Genomic DNA, 27,227 nt, shown 5'->3' with positions numbered 1-27,227 from the left:
GTGTTAATCATTCAGTCAGTACTAGGGTCTTCTACTTCTCCCCCAGACTCCCACACTCGCTACAATTTTCTGAAAAGGGGCAGATTGTGGCTTTTATTTGGAAACCCCCCTTCTCGAAATCTTATGTTTGCCCCCCACCCCCCAATACTATATGCTGCCAATATGGATCAGGGCACATCTCAAGGGTCTGCAATTAGGTTTGGAAGGGGGAATACACTATTTTTGCATTTGCTTTTTTTTAATCGATCTATCCCATATTTAGAGCAAATCTGCATCAAGCAAATGAAGTAGTCGCTGGCATCATCGCTATAATGCAGTAAGGTGAGTACTTACTGAGTCCACAAACCAGCTGCCTGCAGTGAGTGCCGTCCATCTATGTGATTTTGCAGCTTTTCAATTTCCAGCACTATACATTAAACATATTTCCCGAGCTGGGGGCAGAGGGAAGTCTGCATTTGGATGAGAGTGAGGGCAGATGTTATACATTCCTCTGATCGCTGTGATGGGTTCCCATGTGTATATATCTATTTATAGCCTGCCATCACATGACACTACGCATAGACAGGGAGGATTGGGCACGTTCCTCCCGCTATCTGTAGTTGTGGCAATTCTGCCTGTCAGATTAACTCACAGTAAGTTTAGTGTGACGCTGGCGCATCTAATCCTATGGAGGGATCAGTCCATTGCATTAAATCAATAGTCCACATCATTCCCATTCGCCGGAGCCATTATGCGGGGGCCATTGTGGGTTCTTGCCAGCTGATTGAGTGTGGAGACTGATGGGGACAAGAAACAAAATTACTGACAAGTACTTGCGCCGGCAGAATGACATTTAGACATGATTACCTTTTGTAACACCTTGGCAAGCAGTCAGAGAACATGCGCTCGCTTCTTACCCTACCTGTGACTGATACATTGGCGGAATGCATTCTTTTTAGCATCCTTTATAATTCCCTTTAGAAAGTGAGATTAATCTTCCCGTCGCATGATAGGGAAGTTTGCAGGCAAGCGCCATTTGTCTTAGTAAATGGCAGTTTCCCAAAGAGCAGGAAAAACACAGAGATAATGAAATATGAAATTATAGTTTCAATATAGAGTCAGAAATTCACAGGGAGATCAACAGGCATATTGCTAATCCAGCGGGTAATGTAAATTGTGTCTCTTATAACAAGGCGTGCAATCAGCGCTATCAGGGATAATGGCACTCTGGGCCTAATTCAGACCAGCTCACTGTGCTGCAAGTATTCCGAACCCAGTGAGCAGGTAAACTCTTCGCCGCCGAGTTCTCTCCTCCCGCCGCTGTGCACTGCTGCTAATGCATTTGCAGCAGTGAGCAAAGGGGAAAAAAAATCACTCACCATCGAATGAGCAAGTCTAGACTTACTCAGCGCTGCGAAGGCCGCGGGGAGAATGAGGCTGCTGATGACATCAGCAGACCTTCCTCCCAATGGCCAGGGAATTCCTGGGTTTTCCAGGACACTCCAGGTTTCCACTCCCACACGTTTACTCCCTGTCAATCACCTTGCAATCGGCCAGTGACAGAACTAGTTGAACAGTACGAATATGCAATATATCGATAATCACCCTCTGTGAGAATTCGCAGCCCTGCAATCGGGTCAAAATCAGGCGCATTGTCTGTAAGCCAACCGGATACCGTCTACATGTAGCCAACAGGCCTGCACGTCACCTTAGCTTCACTGTTTACAATATTGTAGAATTTTGATGATTATTGTTTTTTTTTACGTGTTCTAGCTTTACTGTAGATTTCCGCTTCTGCAGTAGACCAACTCTGCCCCCACCCACCATTCCCAACTCACTAATAAAATGGGCAGGACTGTGGTGTGATGACATAATTTGCTGCAAATTGTTTCAACTCGGCCCCATCCCTGAGGAGCAATGTGTAATTCACACCAATACTCAGCAGGGGTGAGGCTTCCCAATCGTACCATCAAGTGAGTGGGCCAAATGTCCTAATTAGGAGCCAGTAGCATCTTCAAGCTGCTGCAAAATCCCAGAACAAGTCCCACTGGTGTTGTCACCCAGCCTGTATAATATACAATTGTCCAGGATATCAAAGCAAAATGCCACATCCTGTATTTATGAAATACTGGAAGCAGTTTTGGATCAGTAATGCCTGGTGTTATGGTTGCCGCCTGGGCGCAGGGGGAAACTACAGGAGGCAGGGAGCTGGAGGTCAGGCATGAGCCCATAGCCGGGACCGCTGGTTAGAACGGCCACAGCGAACCCTATACTGACTCTATTGAGTACCCCGGACAGATGACAAACCTCTGCGGGAACTAGGCTTCACCTGTGACTGCCGCGTCCGAAGGAGCGAGTTAGGCCCGCTCCAACCTCGATGCAGCCAGGTCTTATGGATGGACAAAAGGTGAGTGATCAGGGGTAACTCAAGAGGATGATCTAACTAACTGCCCCTATCTGCTGGCACCTGGCCAATGACTTGAATGCGACCCAGTCGCAACCACAAGAGACAGAGTATGGGGAATCTCCACACAAAAAGGAGACAAGGGTTAGAGGCGAATCCCCAAAGGGACGGAGGAACATACAACTTGTTGGTAGGAGTTTGGGCCGGAGCCTGACTTTGAGCCTGGCGGATGAGACCCTCCAGAGTCTGGTGGGCTCCTGCATGAATGCAAGATGCTGGCAGGATGGGTCCCTTGCTGACTTTGTCCTCGTGTTGCGGAAAAAAACACCGAGACAGTGCGTCAGCTCTGATGTTCTTCGAGCCTGGTCTATAAGAAATGACAAAGTTGAAACGCATAAAAAACAGAACCCAATGAGCTTGCCGAGCGTTGAGCCTCTTAGCTGTTTCGATATACTGCAATTCTTGTGATCGGTGAGGACAAGAATCTGATGGACAGCTCCTTCCAACCAGTGACGCCACTCATCAAAGGCCCACTTGATGGCAAGTAACTCCCTATTCCCAACATCATAGTTGGCCTCTGCGGAGAAAACTTTTTGGACATATACGCACAGGGATGCAGATGAAGAGACTCATGATCCCTTTGGGATAACCCCGTTTCTGCCCCTACTTCAAAGGCATCCACCTCCACGATTAAGGGAAGGTCAGGATCTGGATGCTTAAGAACAGGAGCCGAGACAAAGGCTTGTTTCAAAGACTCAAAAGCCTGTTCTACCTGAGGGGACCACTGGGATGGATCGGCCCCTTTCTTGGTTAATGCCACCAATGGCGCAACGATAGAAGAGAAAGAATGAATAAAACGCCTATAATAGTTGGCAAATCCAAGAAATCGTTGGACCGCCTTCAAACTGGTAGGACGGGCCCAGTCCACTACGGCTTGAAGTTTTTTGGGATCCATCTGGAAACCCTGAGAAGAAATAATGTACCCCAAAAAAGAACCTGTGTGACCTCGAATTCACACTTCTCAAGTTTAGAAAATAATTGATTTTCTCAAAATTTTTGCAAGACTCGACGAACCTGACTTCTATGTGAATTTAAGTCTTGCAAAAAAATCAAGATGTCGTCTAAATAAACAACTACCAACAGGCCTAAAAAATCACGAAGGACGTCATTAATAAAGTCCGGAAAAACGGCGGGGGCATTAGAAAGGCCAAAGGGCATAACAAGGTACTAATAATGCCCCATCTGAGTACTAAAGGCCGTCTTACACTCATCGCCTTCCTTGACTCTAAAGAGGTCTATCTTAGAGAAGACAGTAGTGGATCGCAATTGATCAAAAAAGACCGCAATTAATGGAAAGAGGATAGGTGTTTTTAACCGTGATTTTGTTTAAGGCACGAAAATCAATACAATGCCTTAAGGAACCATCCATCTTGGCCACAGAAAAAAATCCTGCACTGAGAGGGGACTTTGACGGCCGAATAAACCCCTTCTTAAGGCTCTCTTGTACATACTCATCCATCGCCTTAGTCTCCGGGATGGATAAAGCATACAATCTTCCCTTGGGCAAGGGAGTGTTGGGAATGAACTTGATGGCAAAATGATATGGGCGATGGGGTGGAAGACTGTCTGCTTTCCCCTTAGAGAAAACATCTGCAAAGTCTTGATAAGGGGGAGGTATCCCGGAGAGAGAGAGAGACAGACGCAACAAAGACTGAGGTGTTGAGACAATGCTGGGTACAGTAAGGACTCCAATGAGCTATCTGAGCCGAACTCCAGTCAATAATGGGGTTATGTTTGACCAACCAAGGATATCCCAAAATTATGGTAACGAGAGGACATGAGGTTAAAAGAAATGAAATTTCCACCCTATGAAACAAACCAATGGTCAACAACACTGAGGGAGCCTGAAAACAAATTGCTCAGTTGGATATTCCCATCCAAACCCATAAAGTAACAAGGCCATGGAGTTTAAGATGAGGAATACCCAATCTCTGGGCCAAACTGATATCCAGGATATTTCCGACCGCACCACTATCTATGAACGCCGTACCAGAAAATGTATTATACTGGAAAGAAACGCCAACTAATAAAGAATCGTAAGAGGAAAACAATTGCAGGCCTAAGTGAACCCTCTCTTCGTTCACTTGGCCAAGGCTTTTACTGGCCTATTGGGACAATTCCTGAGGATATGCCCTTTGTTCCCACAATATAAACAAAGACCAGAGCTAAGCCGACGGGCTCTTTCCTCCGGAGAGATGCGAATCGCCCCAATCTGCATAGGCTCATCGCTCTCTTCCGGGACTAGAGGAACAAAGGGAAGCGACCGTGCCTGTACACCCCGCTCAGATCTCCGCTCGTGGAGGCGGGGGTCAATTTTTATAGCCAGTTCCATAAGCTTATCAAGGGAATTGGGCACTGGATACTGGATAAGGCTATCTTTGATGGTGTCGGACAAGCCACAGCGGAACTGACTCCGTAAAGCGGCAATCATTGGACCAGCGGCGAAACTCTTTACAATATACCTCCGCCGGGTCTTTCCCTTGTTTTAGGGCCCGGAGATGAGTCTCTGCGGAGGCCTCCCTATCTGGGGTGTCGTATAGCAAGCCTAAAGAGCTAAAAAAGTTGTCGACCGAGGATAAGGCCGGGCTGACGGTAGGTAGACCAAATGCCCAAGTCTGAGGGTCCCCTTGCAGAAGTGACATAACTAAGCCCACTCGCTGAGACTCTGAGCCGGAAGACCGGGGCCTAAGTCGAAAATACAGCTTGCAGCTTTCACGTAAGTTAAAGAAGGCCCTCCGATCTCCCGAAAAATGGTCAGGCAAATTAACTTTTGGTTCCAGTACCCCTGGATCTGGGGACCGAATTCTCTGCTCTTGAGAGGCCACCTTTAACGACAAATCTCGTACCATTTGTGTCAACCCCTGGACCTGATCCGAAAACTTCTGGGGATTGGTAGTCATTTCTCACAACACCTGAATAATTGCGGTTATAAGTTATGGTTGCCGCCTGGGCGCTGGGGAAACTACAGGAGGCAGGGAGCTGGAGGTCAGACGTGAGCCCGTAGCCGGGACCGCTGGTTAGAATGGCCACATCGAACCCTATACTGACTCTATTGAGTACCCCGGACAGATGACAAACCTCTGCAGGGAATCTCCACACAAAAAGTAGAAAAGGGTTAGAGGCGAATCCCCAAAACAAAACCAGGACTGAATGGGAATGCCCTGCCTATTAAATGAATAGAAAGGACAGGCAAAAGGAAACGAACGTAAATAACTGGTAACTACCAGAGAGGGGACATGGGCTTGGCCCAAGGCGGGGCGCAGTCCTGAACCCCAAAAAACTAAACAACGGGCTGAACAGCCAAATAACTAAAAGAGCTTGGCAGCTCTCCAGAAGAATTAATAGAAAATAACCAGGCTCCACAGGAGCACTTACGTGACCCAAGATGGGAATAACCAGTGGGACTGGACGGGGCACGGAAGCTCATGACTGCGTGATGACAAACCCCCCAAAAGCTAGAAACTGATGCCAGGACTGGGACAGGATCAAGTCCGGGGACTAGGCACAGCTGCTCAAGCCAGGGACCGGGACCAGCTTGCCGAAAGCTATAACCGACGTCTGTTCCCAGCAGACGCCCGCTCTTTATTCAAATATGCCCGGCGTCAGAAAGAGGCTTGGGACGTTGCCCGGCAACGTCCCTCGAGCTCCGGCGCTGCCAGACATCCGCCGACCGCCCAGGATCCCCGGCACCCGGACGGCGGCGTGCAACACCTGGTGCATAGGAGGAGGAGGACGGTGACTGGCTCTGCTGCGCCTGGGCCCAGATTCTACCTGATGGAATAAAGGGAAGGTGGGGGACTTGTCCTGGCAAGGAACCTGGGAAACCTGGTGCCCATGGAGCAGAAGACACCTGCAGCATGCTAGTGTCAAGTTAACATCACTAACTCACTGATTGCCTTTGGGATTTGTTAAGTGTTTTTTCATGATGTCTGCAGGAGGCAGAACATCCGTGAGCTGTAAGAGGTAATCAAGATATAGGTCTGAGTGGAATACAGAATATCAGTGCAGTCCCTGGGATGTGTACATGTTCGCGTACACATCCTCTCGCATGGTAACAAGGGGATCCAGCAGCGGGGTGGGGGGACGGGTGGTCGTTTGGCCAGGTGGCGGGGGGCATTTAGGGGTTCGCTGCTTAACCAGAGCCAACCTGAATTAGGCCCATTATTATTTCTCTAGTATTAATAGCTATCACAATGAACCTATAAAAAGAACCTTTTAAACTGCAGACAGCCATTATTTTGTGCATCCTAAACAGCCGCTTCCACACCTGTTATTGTTTCCACCTACCCGAATGTTACACTGCGTTCTTTCTTATTTTGTACCATTCTGCAGAACACATTGGCTCTACACAGAACCATGATAATCTCCCCGTTCTTCATTATTACCTCCCTGCTTCAACTGGGTCACCCTGTCCCCAGAGTCTTCTGTCCTAGAAACTTTTGTAAAAGGGAGAAGTTGGATATTTAAATATTAAATTTTTATTTATAATTTCAACACAGTACAAATGCATCGATAATAGTAAACAGTAGATATTTTGTAAAAACATAAAGGGGGAGTGAGACAAATTAGGGGAATGTGGAGAAGGGGGAGGGGACACTCTGAGCAGCTACAATCGCCGGTCACATGTGTAGAGAAAAGCAACCCATATCTGTCCATTTATGTGCCTGCGAAGGAAACCAATTACATAGAGAGAGGTTCGCCAAACAAGAGAGATCTCGGACATTGGAACATATTGTAAGAAGCCTGAACCTGTTAACTTCCAAAGCTGTTGGACAGGTCTAGAGGTTGTGTGGGCGGAGGCTGGGGGCTAGGGGAGGACGTGGGTATCCTGGATAGCCAGTGTTCCGTCCAACTAAACCATTTGATCAGGGGGTTTGAGGCTGATGGAGAGTAGGTAATCCCAGCTATCTCAAATTCGCAATGCAGCTGTACACTCGATTCAACCATGTCTAGAGTTGGTACAAATGGGGTACGCCAGTGTCGTGCTATAAGGAGTTTCGTGGCCACCAAAATGTGGCCCATGACATAGCGGTCGTTGGCTGACATGTTACCACGGTAGACATGGAAAATAGCTAATAGTGGGTTTGGGGTGATTGGAGTTACCGTTATTCTAGATATGGTGTTAAATACAGATGACCACAATTTTGACAGAACGGGGCAGGACCAGAATATATGAAGGAGGGTTCCCGCATGGCCACAGTTGCGCCAGCATAAATTAGATGTAGAGGGCCAGATGGAGTGTAGCAGTACCGGTGTCAAATACAGTCGGTGAAGGAGTTTATAGAAGTGTTCTGAGTGGGAAATACATCTGGACAAGCTGAAACATGTCCGGAAGACCAAGTTCCATTCATCCTCAGAGAGTGAACATACTAGGTCAGATTCCCATTTAATTATGGAGGGCAATTTATTGGGCATTCTTGGGCTGTTTAATATTGTATACCACCACGTTATGTTCCCTTTACTGTCAGGGGCGGTCAGTTTGTCTCGAAGGTATCTGGGCAGAGGTGACACCTTATGAGGAGATGGGGTGTTGTTGTAGAGCCAATGTCTCAGTTGAAGAAATTTATAAAAGTCTTTGTGGGGGAGTGAGTAGAGGTCTTGGAGTTGGGAGTAGGACATCAGGAGGCCGTTAGATGTGATTCCCTCCAGGGAAACCGCGTTTCTTGCTATCCATAATGTAAGGTTTAGATTGGGTATAAGGTGGGATAGGCCTTGTAAGGAGAAGTCAGCTGAAGGGAGTGAAATGTCCTTTGAGTCAGAGGTAATAGCTAACCAGGCTTTACGGGTGGCCTGTACTGCTGATGAGCGGGATGCGTGGGGTGGGTTAATAGTCGACGGTAGCCATAAAATGTCCGTTAAAGGGAAGGGAGCGACTAAGCTACGCTCCAGAAGGGCCCAAGGCTTGGCATCTTTTTCTGCAAACCATGCCCCTACCTGGGCTAGCAAGGTGGCATATTGATAACGTTGCAGGTCTGGTAGAGCAAGGCCCCCATCCCGTTTAGGTAGAGACAGGATTTTATTGGCCAACCTGGGTTTCTTGCCTCTCCAGATATATTTGAGAAAGAGGGAGCGGAATTTACAAAGGATGGTGTTGGGGACTAGCACGGGGATGGTTCTAAATAAATATAGAATCTTAGGGAGGATCACCATTTTTAGGGCCGCTATACGCCCCATCCAGGAAACCGTTTGAAGCATCCAGTCCGATGTTAACATAGTAAGTTTTGCCAACAGGGGGGGGTAGTTACAGGAGATTAACTCCGAGACTCGTGGGGGGATTTGGATCCCCAGATATTTGAGGCTTCTATCCTGCCACAAGTAAGGATACTCCCCCTTGTGTAATTGGAGAAGTTCTGGGGAGTAATTAATAGGTAGGGCTTCGGTTTTAGTATTGTTTAATTTATAGTATGAGATATTTGAATATTCATCCAGTAATTCGTGGAGGTATGGAAGCGAGGAGGATGGGTTGGTGACCGTCAAGAGGACATCATCCGCGAATAGGCAGATTTTGTGAGAGGTTCCTGAAAAGTTGGGGCCAGTGATATCTGGGTGGGATCTAATAGATTCGGCTAGGGGTTCAATCGCAAGTGCGAATATTAGGGGGGATAGAGGGCATCCCTGGCGAGTTCCATTGGTTATGGGGATCAGCGGAGATAAAACTCCATTAGTGTACACTCTGGCCGAGGGATTGGAATAGAGAGCCATAATGGAGGAGAGTGTCCTACCTGTGAAGCCAAATTTTAAGAGGACGGCACGTAGGTAGCCCCAGTGGAGTCGATCAAATGCTTTTTCTGCGTCCAATGACAGCAGAAGGAGGGGGTCGGAGGACTTCGAGTTGGATAGGGATTCTAATATATTAATAACTCGTCTGGTGTTGTCAGGTGATTGGCGACCCATGACGAATCCTACTTGGTCCTGATGTATAAGGGAGGGTAATATAGGATTTAGTCTGTTGGCTATAAGTTTGGCGTAGATTTTGACATCTGTGTTGAGCAGCGCAATTGGGCGATAATTTGCCGTGAGTACTGGGTTTTTTCCAGGTTTTGGAAAGGCCACAATCCTGGACTCTAGCATCTCTTTGGGAAAGGAGCCTATTTCCGAAGCAGTGTTGAACATCTGGGTTAGAAGAGGTGTAAGCTCATTTTTATAGGTTTTGTAGAACGTATTGGTGTACCCATCTGGGCCTGGGGCTTTATCCGAGGGGAGCGAATTAATCACTGTATCTATCTCATCTGCTAACCACGGTTTCTCTAGAGTTGCAAGGACAGAGTCTGAGATAGAGGGCAGGGTGAGTTTGTTCAAAAAGTTTTGAATATTTGGTGGGGAGGGTTGATTCGTCATGGGGTCATTCGTAAGATTGTAAAGGGATGAGTAATATTGTGCGAAGGTAGCAGCGATTTCGGAGGGGTCTGTGAGTTTAGTACCATGGGTGTTAGCAATGGATCTAATGCGTTCCTTTGCTTGCTTCCCACGTAACTTCCTAGCCAACATCCTACCTGCTCTGTCACCGTATACATAATATCTTTGCTGCAGTCTGAAAAGATTTTTATGAACTTCCTTCATAGTGAGTACATTCCATTCATCACGCGCCTGTAATAATGCTCGGTACAGAGCTTTATCCGTCGGGGTTCTTTTATGTTTGGATTCCAGGTCTAAAAGTCTAGATTCCAGTTCAGCTTGGGTGCGTTGGGCATTTTTACGGATATGGGCAGCAGCTTGAATTGCTGAGCCGCGGATTACAGCTTTAAGAGCACACCAGAACGTGAAGGTAGATGTGTCACTAGGATGATTAGTGTCTATATAAAGAGTGAGGGCATCTGTGATGGTACGCCTTGCTCCCGGGTCGGTTAGAAGGTGGTTAGATAAACGCCATGGCCTAGGGGGGGGTCTATTCTCGGAACATTCCCAGCTGAGTTGTATTGCAGAATGATCAGACCAAGTTATGGGCAGGATAGTAGCCTTTTTGATCTGTTGGAGAATCCATTTGTCTGTAAGAGCCAAATCTATGCGGGAATAAGAATGGTGGACCTGTGAGAAAAAAGTATAATCTCTCGTGGACGGGTGCCTCGCTCTCCAGACGTCATATAGGTCGTATTCTGAGAGAATACGTCTAAAGAGGTGGGATTGGTCACGTGTGGGAGGGGGGTATCGTGTGATGCGGGGGCCGGTAGATCTGTCCATTGTCGAGTCTACTACCATGTTAAAGTCGCCCATAATCAAAACAGAGCCCTGCCGACAAGAATATAGCAGTTTGCAAAATTTCCGAATAAATTGGCATTGCTTAGAGTTTGGTGCATAGACAGTAGCTATCGTGACTGGCTTGTTGTGCAGTTTCCCTAGTAGGATAAGATATCTCCCATCGGGATCAGATATTAGTTTATCCAAAACAAAGTCACAGGAATTTGACATCAGAATTGCAACCCCTGCTTTTTTACTAGGTCCATTTGAGGCATAACAGTGGGGGTATTTAGTATTTGAGAATTGTGGTGGGGCTGTCTTAATAAAATGGGTCTCCTGTATTGCTACAATATGCGCCCCTGATTTGGTAAAGTAGCGTAGTGCCAGTTTTCTCTTGTTTGGCGAGTTTAAACCTTTAACATTCATACATAGCACCTGTATCATGACGAATCGGGGAATATTTTATAAATCCACGCAATAAACAGCAATTCGGTTGGTATTTTGGGGGCATCTCTATAGTACTCTCGAGTGTTGGGGGGAATAGGGTTGAGGAGGGGGGCTGGGGAGTAGCAAAAACAATAACATAAATATACAAAGTAACACCAGGACGGTGTCACAGAAGGCCACCAAATAGGGTGGCACATTGGGGTATGCGCGGCGGCTATACCCCTCCATCGCTCCACATGGGAGAGTCGAGGTAGAACATTACAGGGGGGTAGGGGAAGTGTTTAATACTAGGGCGAGAGTCCCGGCATAATGCATACAACTCTAACAAAGTAGTGTAGTATTGGTGGCCGGGTGAAGCAGGTATAAGTGTGGAGGGGGGAAGGTTACTAATCGGTCATCTCGACACCCGCTGAAACTGCAGCGGGAGCCCATCAACATTATGTTGTGGGTACGCCATCTTTAGGGCCTAAAAGCAGTTCACATCTTGGAACCTATGGTGTATCGTGTATACATTGGTCTATGAACTGATTATGCAAATCTCAACATGAAATACGCCAAAATAACCTATTTTGTGGGTTTAACACTCTAATCAACAATAGAGACAAGGTATCTAACAATAATGCAGTAATAATACTTGCTACTTTCTGGAGGCATACACAGCCATCATCCCAGGAATTGACAGTCAATAGCGGGGGGTGGAATCGACCGTGGACCACTCCGAGGGAATTCGGAGGCTGTGAGGTGCTATGGAAGGAATGTTCTCTAGATTCCACGCTGCTATTATCTTGGCACCTTCATCAGGCGTAGAGATAACTGTAGTGGATCCGTTACGTCGGATGATTAGTTTCGTCGGAAAGCCCCATCTATATTGGATCTCAGCTTCTCGAAGTATCTTCGTCACCGGGTGGAAGGACCGTCGCATGGCAAGCGTTGCAGCAGATAGGTCGCCAAACAGTTGTAAATCGCCCAGAATAGCAGTAGCCGTTTTTGAAGGTCTGGCAGCTTGCAGAATTTTTTCTTTAATGTGGTGATAATGTAGTCGCATCAGAGTGTCTCTAGGAGCATCATCCGGCGCATTTTTCGCTTTGGGTAGGCGGTGAATCCGGTCCAACAGGAAGTCTGTTATAGTGACCTCTGGCAACAGTTTCATGAATACATCTGTAGCGTATTGTTCGAGGTCCGCGTTGGAGACCGATTCCGGGATGCCGCGAATTTTTATATTGTTACGGCGCGACCGGTCCTCCAGGTCGCAGGTTTTGTGTCTCAGGGCCGTAACCTCCACCTGAAGGTCCTCGTGTAGCGAGATTAGGTGATTGTGGGATTTAATGACTTCTCCCAGTTTGTTTTCTAGATGATCCGTTCTCTCACCCAGTGCGTCTACAGATTGCTGGCATGTTTGTAGAGCAGTTTTAAATTCTGCGGTAATATCTTGTTTAAACGAGGCGAGCAGTTGTTTCATTGTGCCGACAGTGAGTGGTGCCTCATCATCTACTGTAGTTGTCAAAGTCTGTCTTTGTGACGTGGGATCAGACTTGGCAACAGGAGGTGATAGTGTGTCAGCGGTTCTGTTTGCTGGTGGTCCCCCCATTGTTTTCTGGGTTGTAGGAGAGGGTTTAAAGAAGGTAACCGGAGGCACTCCAGGGGGATTTTTCTGACGTTTAGCAGGCATGGCGGTCAGAGCAGAGATCGATTCTGCCGCGGTCAGTGGGCTGTACAGTGTGAAATCAGACAGGTAACTTGAAGATACCCCAATTGTGGGGGGCTTTACGTGGGGTGGAGCGATGGAGGGGGTGAAGTGGGTTCAGGATTCCTGCATCAGGTAGGGCTTCAGCGCGTTAAGCGCCCCCTTATTGGGATGATTAGAATTATAGAAGAGGATCCCAGTTTTCGTTCGGGGAGAGTACTGGTTTGGGTCACACAGGGTCCGTGCCTTTGGGGTATGACAAGTCTCGGACCAGCCAGAGACTCTGAAGTGTGTGACTCAGAGTATAGAGGGTTATACCTCTGCCCCAACCAATATGGCCGCCGCTCACAGTCTCTTTTGTTACTATCTGGTGGCACTGGCAATGGTTAGGGCATTTGTGGGGGCCACTTGTGTGAGTCTGGGGAGTCCTGGTGAGGTCCGCAGGCTGTGGGTTTGGAGGGCAATGACAGGGAGCAATGTGGGGAGAAGATCTAGTGTGGGGAAATGGCTTCCAAGATGGCCGCCGTTACCTCAGCTCCGGAGCCTTCAGGGCCTTTTTCACAACAGGTAACGCTGGGTGGGGGTCCTGGATGGCTTCCAGCAGCACCTGGAGGGGTCCCACTGGGTAGACAGCCTATTTGCAGCTGTCGCAGGCTTGTTTTTGCCGCGATCGCGCCGCGGAGCTCCGGCGCCGGGCAGCCGGCCAAATCGAGGCCCCGGCTTATAGGCAGGCTAGGCCACAACCTGCGGAGACCTGCAGGCAGTGTCTCCCGGCTCCGTAACCGTGCCCAACCCGCTCCCCCGGTAATCAGAGGGCTGCTGAGCGGAGGGTAGGTAGGGAAAAGGGTGCAGTGTGGCAGTGGGAAACTTTTTTATAGGGAAGGGAGCAGGAGCTGTAAATGGATGCTGCTGTCCGTCTCCCTGGCCAAGCCACGCCGAAGTTGGATATTTAAAAGTTTGTTATGAATCACAGAAATACTCTGCGACTGAGTGTCGGCCACTGCAATTCATGTCTAGTGAAGCACTTAAATATTCATTAGCTGTACACACTGCTGCTGGCGATCTCAACGTTCCGTCCTACAAAAAACGACGGAGGGAGAGGGAAAAATATCATGACAAACTCATGATAAGCGCTGGGAGTTATAAATACGTGACCGCGGCTTGTCATGATGTAATAATGTCTGCGTGGCACAGGGGATACCGTCGTCGTCCTGTATCTATACTTTGTCGACATCTTAAAGTTATTTAGCTGCCAGGCCCCTAGCACTCGCCATACTGTCTCTGCAGATGCTGGAGCGCTGCATTACTCATCACGTCATGTTTCCTGATTTCTATCATGGGTAAAGTGAAGGATGTGATGGCGCTATCCTGTTATCAAGGCACTGCCCCCAGGGCCGGTGCAAGGCACCGGAGCGCCCCAGGCGAGTCGGGCTGGGGGCGCCCCGGTGCCGGGGTGGGGGGGGGTGGGGGGTGGGGTGTGTGAGGTGTGGGGTGGTACCTGTCCTACCGGCGCTGTCTATTTCAATCTGGCGGCGGAGGCAGCGGGGGTCCCTGCAGTCTATTAAAAATCACGAGCGCTATCCGCCGGGCTATGCGGAAGCGCTTCTAGTGTGAAAACTCTGGCAGCACGCTGATTGGCTGAGATCAGCGTGCGCCGTGCTGCCAGAGTTTTCACACTAGAAGCGCTTCCGCATAGCCCGGCGGATAGCGCTCGTGATTTTTATTAGACTGCAGGGACCCCCGCTGCCTCCGCCGCCAGATTGAAATAGACAGCGCCGGTAGGACAGGTACCCGGGCGGCATTTTCCGCCCTCCAGTGGCCGGCGCCCTAGGCAAATGCCTAGGTTTGCCTAGTGGTGGCGCCGGCCCTGACTGCCCCACTACGCAGCGAAGCAACTACCAGAACTGTAAATTGGGGAAAGGGGTCACGATGACACGATCCAGAGCAAACTATTCCCCCAACCAACGAGACTTATCACTTCAGTTGGGAAGTTGGTGGGATTAGACATCTGTGTTTCTTTTGTTGACTCATGTCGACCTTTTGACTGTCAACCTTGCCTATGTCAACCATAAGTTTGTGTTGACCTTTTGGCAGTGTTGACCTATGCTATATTGACTATTTTTCTGTGGTTGACCTAGTGACTGTTGAGTTAGACATTGTCTATCATCTATACCGTAACCGTCCGTGAGATTGCTCTGGCTTCACTGTGACTTCCTATTGGAAGTCCAAACTGCCAGTCACCCAAGACAGTTACATTGGGAGGTGATCCCTCCCTCTGGGATGCCCCTATGGGCTGCTTTGGCTGAGCCTATAGAAACCGGGATATACCCATGTGCATTGATGAGGCCAATACTGCACATGCGTCCGGCCCAGTGCCTGTCCTCTGCAATGTACAGGTGCTGAGACTGAGAGACTGAGATTTAGCTTTAATGGGCTATTGCCGAAAGGACAGTACCAAGGACAATACTGCACGTGCGCCGGTCCCGCGACCGCGGCAGGGACCAGCGGGGGCGGCATCAGCAAGGACCAGTGGCAGGGACCAGCAGCCATGGCAGCAGAGCTTCTTTTAGACCTTTTTCTTTATTTTAACTAACAGACCAATGAAATGAGAGAATGGAGCTCCCGGGTAACTGTAGGCCACTATCTGTTTGCAGTATAGTGGTTCCATTAAGTTGGACATTTATGAATGAGTCTGAATGTGGCCACTGATTAGATGCGGCATAGTAAGCTCCGAATCAGCCACCTAATCACCTGTACGCGAATGCAAATGACCTGCCGAGGTGAGGTAACATACGTTACAGGCGCATGTATAAAATGATGACAAATAGGTCGACAGGCAGCGCTGATTAGTTACATTAACCTCATTCTGCTGCTATGTGATGTATTTCACTTAAGATCCACAGGAAATATGTTACCAGGAATTCTATTATCAGTAACTGGGACACATACAGGTCTATGCGCCATTATAGCCTTCCACTCAGTAATTCACGGATTACAATATATCACTGTCAGCAATGAACTACATCCACTAACACTGTACATGGTGTTAACAGTCCAACATAATAATATAAATAATTACATCAGTTTTAAACCATACATAATATAAATATAGTATTATCTTGCATAAAGAATTATTCATTGTTCATTCGTATTTACAGCAGGCTTGCCTACCCTCCCGGAATTGCCGGGAGGCTCCCGAAAATTGGGTCCTCCTCCGGCCCCCCCGGGAAGGTTGGCAATCCTCCTGCTTTTGCCTGGCAGCCCCAGCACCCCCCTTTCTTACCGCACTAATTACCATTTTTGCACAGGTCCGCAGCAAGGGGCGGGACTAAAATTACGCAAATCGCGTCATTTCGCATCATTTTAGCCCCCTGACCTGAAGATCCGGCTTTCCTCTCGAAGCTTCTCAAAAAGTCGGCAAGTATGATTTATAGTGATAGAAACTGAAATTCTTCTTGCATTTTCCATAAAATAGAGCCTGTTACCTGCTTGGCTGATGAGAATGCAGCCTGTCCATACACTAGGAAGCAGTGCCATCACTGAGAATGCAGCTTAACCAGTCACTAGGAAGCAGTGACATCACTGAGAATGCAGCTTAACCAGTCACTAGGAAGCAGTGACATCACTGAGAATGCAGCCTATCCAGTCACTAGGAGCCTGTGACATCAATGAGAATGCAGCCTATCCATAGGCTGCATTCTCATTGATGTCACTGACTCCTAGTGAGTGCATAGGCTGCATTCTCAGTGATGTCACTGCTTCCTAGGAACCAGTGACATCACTGAGGAAGCAGCCTATCCCCTCACTAGGATCCAGTGACATCACTGAGAGTGCAGCCTATCCATTCACTAGGAACCAGTGACATCACTGAGAATGCAGGGAAAGAGGGGGGACTTGACTGCACACCATATTTTTAAACATAATGTGAGGTGCTACCAAGTTAAGGCTTCTAGTACCATACAGGAAAAAAGAACAATACTGATGCACACTCTAGGTGCTAAGAACACTGATAGTAAAAATAATTTTGATAACTCTTACAATTAACATGGAGTAAAATTGAAGTTCTTAGCACACATTTGCGCAAATATGTGGGCCCATCCACCGCGTCCAGGTGAACTTCATTACATGGGTCCCTAACATTTCTAATACTAACACATTATATAAATTTATCTAGGTCTTACCTTCAAATAAAGCCCATATTAACATGCAGTCAGCATGAGGGACCAGCGGGGGCGGCAGCAGCAAGGACCAGTGGCAGGGACCAGCAGCCATGGCAGCAGAGCTTCTTTTAGACCTTTTTCTTTATTTTAAATAACAGACCAATGAAATGAAAGAATGGATCTCCCGGGTAACTGTAGGCCGCTATCTGTTTGCAGTATAGTGGTTCCATTAAGTTGGACATTTATGAATGAGTCTGAATGTGGCCACTGATTAGATGCGGCATAGTAAGCTCCGAATCAGCCACCTAATCACCTGTACGCGAATGCAAATGACCTGCCGAGGTGAGGTAACATACGTTACAGGCGCATGTATAAAATGATGACAAATAGGTCGACAGGCAGCGCTGATTAGTTACGTTAACCTCATTCTGCTGCTATGTGATGTATTTCACTTAAGATCCACAGGAAATATGTTACCAGGAATTCTATTATCAGTAACTGGGACACATACACGTCTATGCACCATTATAGCCTTCCACTCAGTAATTCACGGATTACAATATATCACTGTCAGCAATGAACTACATCCACTAACACTGTACATGGTGTTAACAGTCCCACATAATATAAATAATTACATCAGTTTCAAACCATACATACTATAAATATAGTATGATCTTGCATAAAGAATTATTCATTGTTCATTCGTATTTACAGCAGGCTTGCCTACACTCCCGGAATTGCCGGGAGGCTCCCGAAAATTGGGTCCTCCTCCCGGCCCCCCCCCAGGAAGGTTGTCAATCCTCCTGCTTTTGCCTGGCAGCCCCCGCACCCCCCTTTCTTACCGCACTAATTGCCATTTTTGCACAGGTCCGCAGCAAGGGGCTAAAATTATGCAAATCGCGTCATTTCGCGTCATTTTAGCCCCCTGACCTGAAGATCCGGCTTTCCTCCCCGGGCTTCTCCCGGAGAGGCTTCTCAAAAAGTCGGCAAGTATGATTTACATTGATATAAACTGAAATTCTTCTTGCATTTTCCATAAAATAGAGCCTGTTACCTGCTTGGCTGATGAGAATGCAGCCTGTCTATACACTAGGAAGCAATGACACCACTGAGAATGCAGCTTAACCAGTCACTAGGAAGCAGTGACATCACTGAGAATGCAGCTTAACCAGTCACTAGGAAGCAGTGACATCACTGAGAATGCAGCCTATCCAGTCACTAGGAGCCTGTGACACCAATGAGAATGCAGCCTATCCATAGGCTGCATTCTCATTGATGTCACTGGCTCCTAGTGAGTGCATAGGCTGCATTCTCAATGATGTCACTACTACTTAGTGAATGGATAGGCTGCATTCTCAGTGATGTCACTGCTTAGTAGGAACCAGTGACATCACTGAGGATGCAGCCTATCCACTCACTATGAGCAAGTGAAATCACTGAGAGTGCAGCCTATCCATTCACTAGGAACCAGTGACATCACTGAGAAAGAGGGGGGGGGGGACTGGACTGCACACCATATTTTTAAACATGATGTGAGGTGCTACCAAGTTAAGGCTTCTAGTACCATACAGGAAAAAAGAACAATACTGATGCACACTCTAGGTGCTAAGAACACTGATAGTAAAAATAATTTTGATAACTCTTACAATTAACATGGAGTAAAATTGAAGTTCTTAGCACACATTTGCGCAAATATGTGGGCCCATCCACCGCGTCCAGGTGAGCTTCATTAGATGGGTCCCCAACATTTCTAATACTAACACATTATATAAATTTATCTAGGTCTTACCTTCAAATAGAGCCCATATTAACATGCAGTCAGCATGAGGGACCAGCGGGGGGCGGCAGCAGCAAGGACCAGTGGCAGGGACCAGCAGCCATGGCAGCAGAGTTTCTTTTAGACCTTTTTCTTTATTTTAAATAACAGACCAATGAAATGAGAGGATGGAGCTCCCGGGTAACTGTAGGCCACTATCTGTTTGCAGTATAGTGGTTCCATTAAGTTGGACATTTATGAATGAGTCTGAATGTGGCCACTGATTAGATGCGGCATAGTAAGCTCCAAATCAGCCACCTAATCACCTGTACGCGAATGCAAATGACCTGCCGAGGTGAGGTAACATACGTTAAAGACACATGTATAAAATGATGACAAATAGGTCGACAGGCAGCGCTGATTAGTTACGTTAACCTCATTCTGCTGCTATGTGATGTATTTCACTTAAGATCCACAGGAAATATGTTACCAGGAATTCTATTATCAGTACCTGGGACACATACACGTCTATGCGCCATTATAGCCTTCCACTCAGTAATTCACGGATTACAATATATCACTGTCAGCAATGAACTACATCCACTAACACTGTACATGGTGTTAACAGTCCCTTATAATAATATAAATAATTACATCAGTTTTAAACCATACATAATATAAATATAGTATGATCTTGCATAAAGAATTATTCATTGTTCATTCGTATTTACAGCAGGCTTGCCTACCCTCCCGGAATTGCCGGGAGGCTCCCGAAAATTGGGTCCTCCTCCGGCCCCCCCGGGAAGGTTGGCAATCCTCCTGCTTTTGCCTGGCAGCCCCAGCACCCCCCTTTCTTACCGCACTAATTACCATTTTTGCACAGGTCCGCAGCAAGGGGCGGGACTAAAATTACGCAAATCGCGTCATTTCGCATCATTTTAGCCCCCTGACCTGAAGATCCGGCTTTCCTCTCGAAGCTTCTCAAAAAGTCGGCAAGTATGATTTATAGTGATAGAAACTGAAATTCTTCTTGCATTTTCCATAAAATAGAGCCTGTTACCTGCTTGGCTGATGAGAATGCAGCCTGTCCATACACTAGGAAGCAGTGACATCACTGAGAATGCAGCTTAACCAGTCACTAGGAAGCAGTGACATCACTGAGAATGCAGCTTAACCAGTCACTAGGAAGCAGTGACATCACTGAGAATGCAGCCTATCCAGTCACTAGGAGCCTGTGACATCAATGAGAATGCAGCCTATCCATAGGCTGCATTCTCATTGATGTCACTGACTCCTAGTGAGTGCATAGGCTGCATTCTCAGTGATGTCACTGCTTCCTAGGAACCAGTGACATCACTGAGGAAGCAGCCTATCCCCTCACTAGGATCCAGTGACATCACTGAGAGTGCAGCCTATCCATTCACTAGGAACCAGTGACATCACTGAGAATGCAGGGAAAGAGGGGGGACTTGACTGCACACCATATTTTTAAACATAATGTGAGGTGCTACCAAGTTAAGGCTTCTAGTACCATACAGGAAAAAAGAACAATACTGATGCACACTCTAGGTGCTAAGAACACTGATAGTAAAAATAATTTTGATAACTCTTACAATTAACATGGAGTAAAATTGAAGTTCTTAGCACACATTTGCGCAAATATGTGGGCCCATCCACCGCGTCCAGGTGAACTTCATTACATGGGTCCCTAACATTTCTAATACTAACACATTATATAAATTTATCTAGGTCTTACCTTCAAATAAAGCCCATATTAACATGCAGTCAGCATGAGGGACCAGCGGGGGCGGCAGCAGCAAGGACCAGTGGCAGGGACCAGCAGCCATGGCAGCAGAGCTTCTTTTAGACCTTTTTCTTTATTTTAAATAACAGACCAATGAAATGAAAGAATGGATCTCCCGGGTAACTGTAGGCCACTATCTGTTTGCAGTATAGTGGTTCCATTAAGTTGGACATTTATGAATGAGTCTGAATGTGGCCACTGATTAGATGCGGCATAGTAAGCTCCGAATCAGCCACCTAATCACCTGTACGCGAATGCAAATGACCTGCCGAGGTGAGGTAACATACGTTACAGGCGCATGTATAAAATGATGACAAATAGGTCGACAGGCAGCGCTGATTAGTTACGTTAACCTCATTCTGCTGCTATGTGATGTATTTCACTTAAGATCCACAGGAAATATGTTACCAGGAATTCTATTATCAGTAACTGGGACACATACACGTCTATGCACCATTATAGCCTTCCACTCAGTAATTCACGGATTACAATATATCACTGTCAGCAATGAACTACATCCACTAACACTGTACATGGTGTTAACAGTCCCACATAATATAAATAATTACATCAGTTTCAAACCATACATACTATAAATATAGTATGATCTTGCATAAAGAATTATTCATTGTTCATTCGTATTTACAGCAGGCTTGCCTACACTCCCGGAATTGCCGGGAGGCTCCCGAAAATTGGGTCCTCCTCCCGGCCCCCCCCCAGGAAGGTTGTCAATCCTCCTGCTTTTGCCTGGCAGCCCCCGCACCCCCCTTTCTTACCGCACTAATTGCCATTTTTGCACAGGTCCGCAGCAAGGGGCTAAAATTATGCAAATCGCGTCATTTCGCGTCATTTTAGCCCCCTGACCTGAAGATCCGGCTTTCCTCCCCGGGCTTCTCCCGGAGAGGCTTCTCAAAAAGTCGGCAAGTATGATTTACATTGATATAAACTGAAATTCTTCTTGCATTTTCCATAAAATAGAGCCTGTTACCTGCTTGGCTGATGAGAATGCAGCCTGTCTATACACTAGGAAGCAATGACACCACTGAGAATGCAGCTTAACCAGTCACTAGGAAGCAGTGACATCACTGAGAATGCAGCTTAACCAGTCACTAGGAAGCAGTGACATCACTGAGAATGCAGCCTATCCAGTCACTAGGAGCCTGTGACACCAATGAGAATGCAGCCTATCCATAGGCTGCATTCTCATTGATGTCACTGGCTCCTAGTGAGTGCATAGGCTGCATTCTCAATGATGTCACTACTACTTAGTGAATGGATAGGCTGCATTCTCAGTGATGTCACTGCTTAGTAGGAACCAGTGACATCACTGAGGATGCAGCCTATCCACTCACTATGAGCAAGTGAAATCACTGAGAGTGCAGCCTATCCATTCACTAGGAACCAGTGACATCACTGAGAAAGAGGGGGGGGGGGACTGGACTGCACACCATATTTTTAAACATGATGTGAGGTGCTACCAAGTTAAGGCTTCTAGTACCATACAGGAAAAAAGAACAATACTGATGCACACTCTATCTGCTAAGAACACTGATAGTAAAAATAATTTTAATAACTCTTACAATTAACATGGAGTAAAATTGAAGTTCTTAGCACACATTTGCGCAAATATGTGGGCCCATCCACCGCGTCCAGGTGAGCTTCATTAGATGGGTCCCCAACATTTCTAATACTAACACATTATATAAATTTATCTAGGTCTTACCTTCAAATAGAGCCCATATTAACATGCAGTCAGCATGAGGGACCAGCGGGGGGCGGCAGCAGCAAGGACCAGTGGCAGGGACCAGCAGCCATGGCAGCAGAGTTTCTTTTAGACCTTTTTCTTTATTTTAAATAACAGACCAATGAAATGAGAGGATGGAGCTCCCGGGTAACTGTAGGCCACTATCTGTTTGCAGTATAGTGGTTCCATTAAGTTGGACATTTATGAATGAGTCTGAATGTGGCCACTGATTAGATGCGGCATAGTAAGCTCCAAATCAGCCACCTAATCACCTGTACGCGAATGCAAATGACCTGCCGAGGTGAGGTAACATACGTTAAAGACACATGTATAAAATGATGACAAATAGGTCGACAGGCAGCGCTGATTAGTTACGTTAACCTCATTCTGCTGCTATGTGATGTATTTCACTTAAGATCCACAGGAAATATGTTACCAGGAATTCTATTATCAGTACCTGGGACACATACACGTCTATGCGCCATTATAGCCTTCCACTCAGTAATTCACGGATTACAATATATCACTGTCAGCAATGAACTACATCCACTAACACTGTACATGGTGTTAACAGTCCCTTATAATAATATAAATAATTACATCAGTTTTAAACCATACATAATATAAATATAGTATGATCTTGCATAAAGAATTATTCATTGTTCATTCGTATTTACAGCAGGCTTGCCTACCCTCCCAGAATTCTGGGAGGCTCCTGAAAATTGGGTCCTCCTCCCGGCCTCCCGGGAAGGTTGGCAATCCTCCTGCTTTTGCCTGGCAGCCCCTGCACCCCCTTTCTTACCGCACTAATTACCATTTTTGCACAGGTCCGCAGCAAGGGGCGGGACTAAAATTACGTAAATTGCGTCATTTCGCGTCATTTTAGCCCCCTGACCTGAAGATCCGGCTTTCCTCTCCGAGTTTCTCCCGGAGAGGCTTCTCAAAAAGTCGGCAAATATGATTTACAGTGATATAAACTGAAATTATTTAGCATTTTCCATAAAATAGAGCCTGTTACCTGCTTGGCTGATGAGAATGCAGCCTGTCCATACACTAGGAAGCAGTGACATCACTGAGAATGCAGCTTAACCAGTCACTAGGAAGCAGTGACATCACTGAGAATGCAGCTTAACCAGTCACTAGGAGCTTGTGACACCAATGAGAATGCAGCCTATCCATAGGCTGCATTCTCATTGATGTCACTGGCTCCTAGTGAGTGCATAGGCTGCATTCTCAGTGATGTCACTACTTCTTAGTGAATGGATAGGCTGCATTCTCAGTGATGTCACTGCTTCCTAGGAATCAGTGACATCACTGAGAGTGCAGCCTATCCATTCACTAGGAACCAGTGACATCACTGAGAATGCAGCCTATCCATTCACTAGGAACCAGTGACATCACTGAGAATGCAGCCTATCCATTCACTAGGAACCAGTGACATCACTGAGAATGCTACTTTTTTAGTCACTAGTAAAGTGGCCACTCTGGGGATCCCAGAATCCCTACATTTGTTGGGATTTAAATCCCAGGATTGGAGTTTCCAATCACGGGATTAGACTGCGCATGTGCTGCCATCAGCCACTGTGCAGCTCTGCTAAACGTGACGTGGTCAGAGGTCACACTGCGCACCCCCGCACCTCCTGGCCTCACCTCACTGCTCCCGGCCGCACTCCCACAACGCACTGCTCCCGGTCACACCGCACTGCTCCTAGCCGCACTGCCGCACTCCCGCACCACCATGTAAATGTCCGGTTTTGCAGGGGGGGGCAATCCCGGGAATCCTATGACTAAGCATTTTTCTATCCCGAATCCCAGGATTGAAAAAATGACCTGGGATTGGCATCCCTAGTCATTAGGAACTGAGAATGCAGTCTTATGAGTCACTAGGAACCAGTGACATCACTGGGAAGGAAACTTATCCATACCATATGAACCAGTGACATCACTGAGAGTGCAGCCTATCCACTTACTAGGAACCTGTGACATCACTGAGAGTGCAGCCTATCCACTTAATAGGAACCTTGACATCACTGAGAGTGCAGCCTATCCTATATCTTTCACAAATTGAACTGCCCTTTAAAAAAGTACATTATTGTATGGGAGAGGAACCCACTCTTTCAGCGAGGTTTCCTAGAGAGGGCTGTAATGAGTAAGTTCCCTCATGCTCTCCTGTTCTATCTAACTTCGAGTTCTTATTGCCTCGCTATCAAAAATGTTGAGCAGGCCATTCCTTTAACAGATTATTCATGATTATTTGAATGAGGGCCCTTTCCCTTTTGAACGATGGTGCCCCAAAGTTTTTGTAAATCAGGAATCTGGGGGTAAAAGTTCTGAAACCACCCAAGCTGATCTCTGTCGCTTGCTGCCGGCTTGGCATCACCATGGTGGCAGGCATATCACCCTATAACGCTGCTTATCCCATCTCCGATGGGGGGGGGTGTGCGCAAGAGCAGAGTCGCTCATTTGCATGTGCAAATGCCCCGGAGCGAACACCGTCAGCAAGTTTTTCACTACCTGGGGCGTTTGAAAATTGAGTTACAGGCAGGGGGCAGTCGCTGGGGACCATCCAGTGTTTCATGGGCATGCTTACAAAAAATGGTGGACGTGCCTATAGAAACGCTGGGCGTACCCTTGTCTGCTCGTGCAGGCGGATGACGTAAGCGCCCGCCCCCAATTCGCAGGAGAACGGCCAGAATAGATATAAGTCCAAGCTTATTTTTATCTGTGAAAAGAGGAATAATCATTCGCTTACACACCCGCATGCAAGCGGGTGTGTAAGCGTACACATTAAATTGCAGTGGGGATTTGGGCGGCAGCGTGGGTGTGCGTTTGGCGAGCCTAGCGAACTGGTCTGAATTACCCCATTAAGACTCAGAAGCACCAGCAGCTGCATTCTGGCAATATCTCTTACCACTACTGTACCTGATATCTTTCCCCCATATCCATATAGTAAACTGTGTATTTTATTGCGTATAAGAAATGTTGTTGGCAGCTTCTGCTGGCAGCGATATATTATGACAAGATGATGAAACAAAGGATGCCGTGTTTTCTTTGAAACTGAACTGTCCAAAACCTGGGACCTTGTAGCCGTTCCCCATATTGAGATCTGAGAACACTGGTTTGCCTTAACGCTCAGATGGAGTATAGGCAGTGCTGTTTTTCAGCAGGAACCAGCAGGAACTCAGGTCCGAAACCTCTAATTAATTGAATATGACATCAGGAACTGGGTTAATTTCTGCGGCAAAATTAACTTTCCATAAGATAAATGTAATTTTATAGTCCCCTGTGAGCGCTTTTATTTCAAAATACAATCTCTCCCCCCCCCCCCCCCCCAGACCCCCCCAGTTCCTGGACCTATTTTTCCAGAAATATAGTACTGAGTATATGTATTGATGTATCCAATATCTCCATACCCTAAATGATGTTCCCAAGCACAAACCATATATAGGAATTCATAATGTCACGGAGGAAAATATTTAACATTATACAGTATTTACTTGGGCCATATCAGCATGTGCCTATTACAAACATGAGGTGAGCCTCATACTGCCCCCTTGTGGGCAAGTGTTGTCTGTGACATATTTCCAATAAACTGGACGCCAGCCACCATGTAACAGCAGCCGTCTTCAGCAAATCCAAGGAAACTGTTCTCCGCCGCTAAATATGGGCTAGACTATGGGCCCAATTCAGAACTGATCACATGGCTACAAATTCGCACAGCGCCATTTATCGATACACTGCGCATGCATACGGGTCACAGTAAGTATACACGAGTCTTCATCTCCCCTTTACACTGTTCATGAGAGCAAGACAGATAGCTTGCCTGGGCCCAGGTACTTTACAGTGGGCGTGGCATAATCACGGGAGGTGTGGCCATGCACCCTTAGAAAACAATACAGAAAAAATAGCGCTGGGTCCCAGTAATTACTACCCCCCTCTCTGTGTCACTGCCTGAGAGTGTTCCTCAGGTTATACAGGAGGCAGAATTCATACAAGTGCTTCTCCAGATCCGTGGCGTTTCCTCTTTTATGGTTTATTAGTCGGTGATAAAGCTGCCGGCTCTTTAGAATCTGTAGGTTTTGGATGGGAATCAAAGTTGCAAGGTTTATAACACCCTAAAGCAGGGAAATAAGTATTACCGGCTAACTGTGGTTGCCTACAGTATATTTATATACGGATCTTTTCTAGTTATTGGAAGCAGTGGTGCATACAGTCATTCCAAAAATAAGTGTCCCCCTTTCATAGTGTTTTTTTTACATAAAAGGACCGGGCAATTATTTAGTCCTCACCAAGGCCCTTATTCTAGTTCACTCTTTCTGACAAAATCCTTCTTAGATGGACAAAACCATATGCACTGCAGGTGGGGCAGATGTTACTTGTGCAGAGAGAATTAGATTTGGGTGGGGTTTTACAACAAAGTGAGATCTATATTGCAGTGTACAATAAAGCAGCCGGTATTTTTCCTGCACAGAAGCAAAATAACTCACCCAAATCTAACTCTCTCTGCACATGTTACATCTTCCCCCCTGCAGTGCACATGGTTTTGCCCATCTAAGAAGGATTTTGTCAGAAAGAGTGAACCAAAATAACCCCCCAAGGGTCTGATTAAGACCTACTCGCTAGGCAGCGTATATTTGCTGCCTAGCCAGCAGGTAAACAAGCCACTGAAGACACGCCCTCCCCACCGAGCGAATTTCTACACTAGCATGCGAGTGAATGTGTACGTTTACATATCTGCTCACATGCAGATGCACGGAGGAGAAATCATTCAATTGTCGCTCACTAATCAAATGATTTCTCCAGCCTTCACTCTGAAAAGTAAGTCTATACTATGCAGATGCCCGCTATCTGCCGAATTGGGGACGGGCGCTGATGTCATGTGACATCAACCGCCCACCCTGAGGATGCAAGGGCACGCCTACGTTCGCAGAGGTACGCCCAGTGTTTCCATGGGCACGCCCATAAAATGCTTGCCGTTCCCCTGCGTTCACCACATGCCCACCCCCTTCCT

The sequence above is a fragment of the Crinia signifera genome, chromosome 11 (assembly GCF_055691185.1).
Source record: "Crinia signifera chromosome 11, ASM5569118v1, whole genome shotgun sequence".
Lineage (NCBI taxonomy): Eukaryota > Metazoa > Chordata > Amphibia > Anura > Myobatrachidae > Crinia > Crinia signifera.
The sequence above is the reverse complement of the archived record's forward strand: the minus strand, read 5'-3'. Positions refer to the sequence as shown.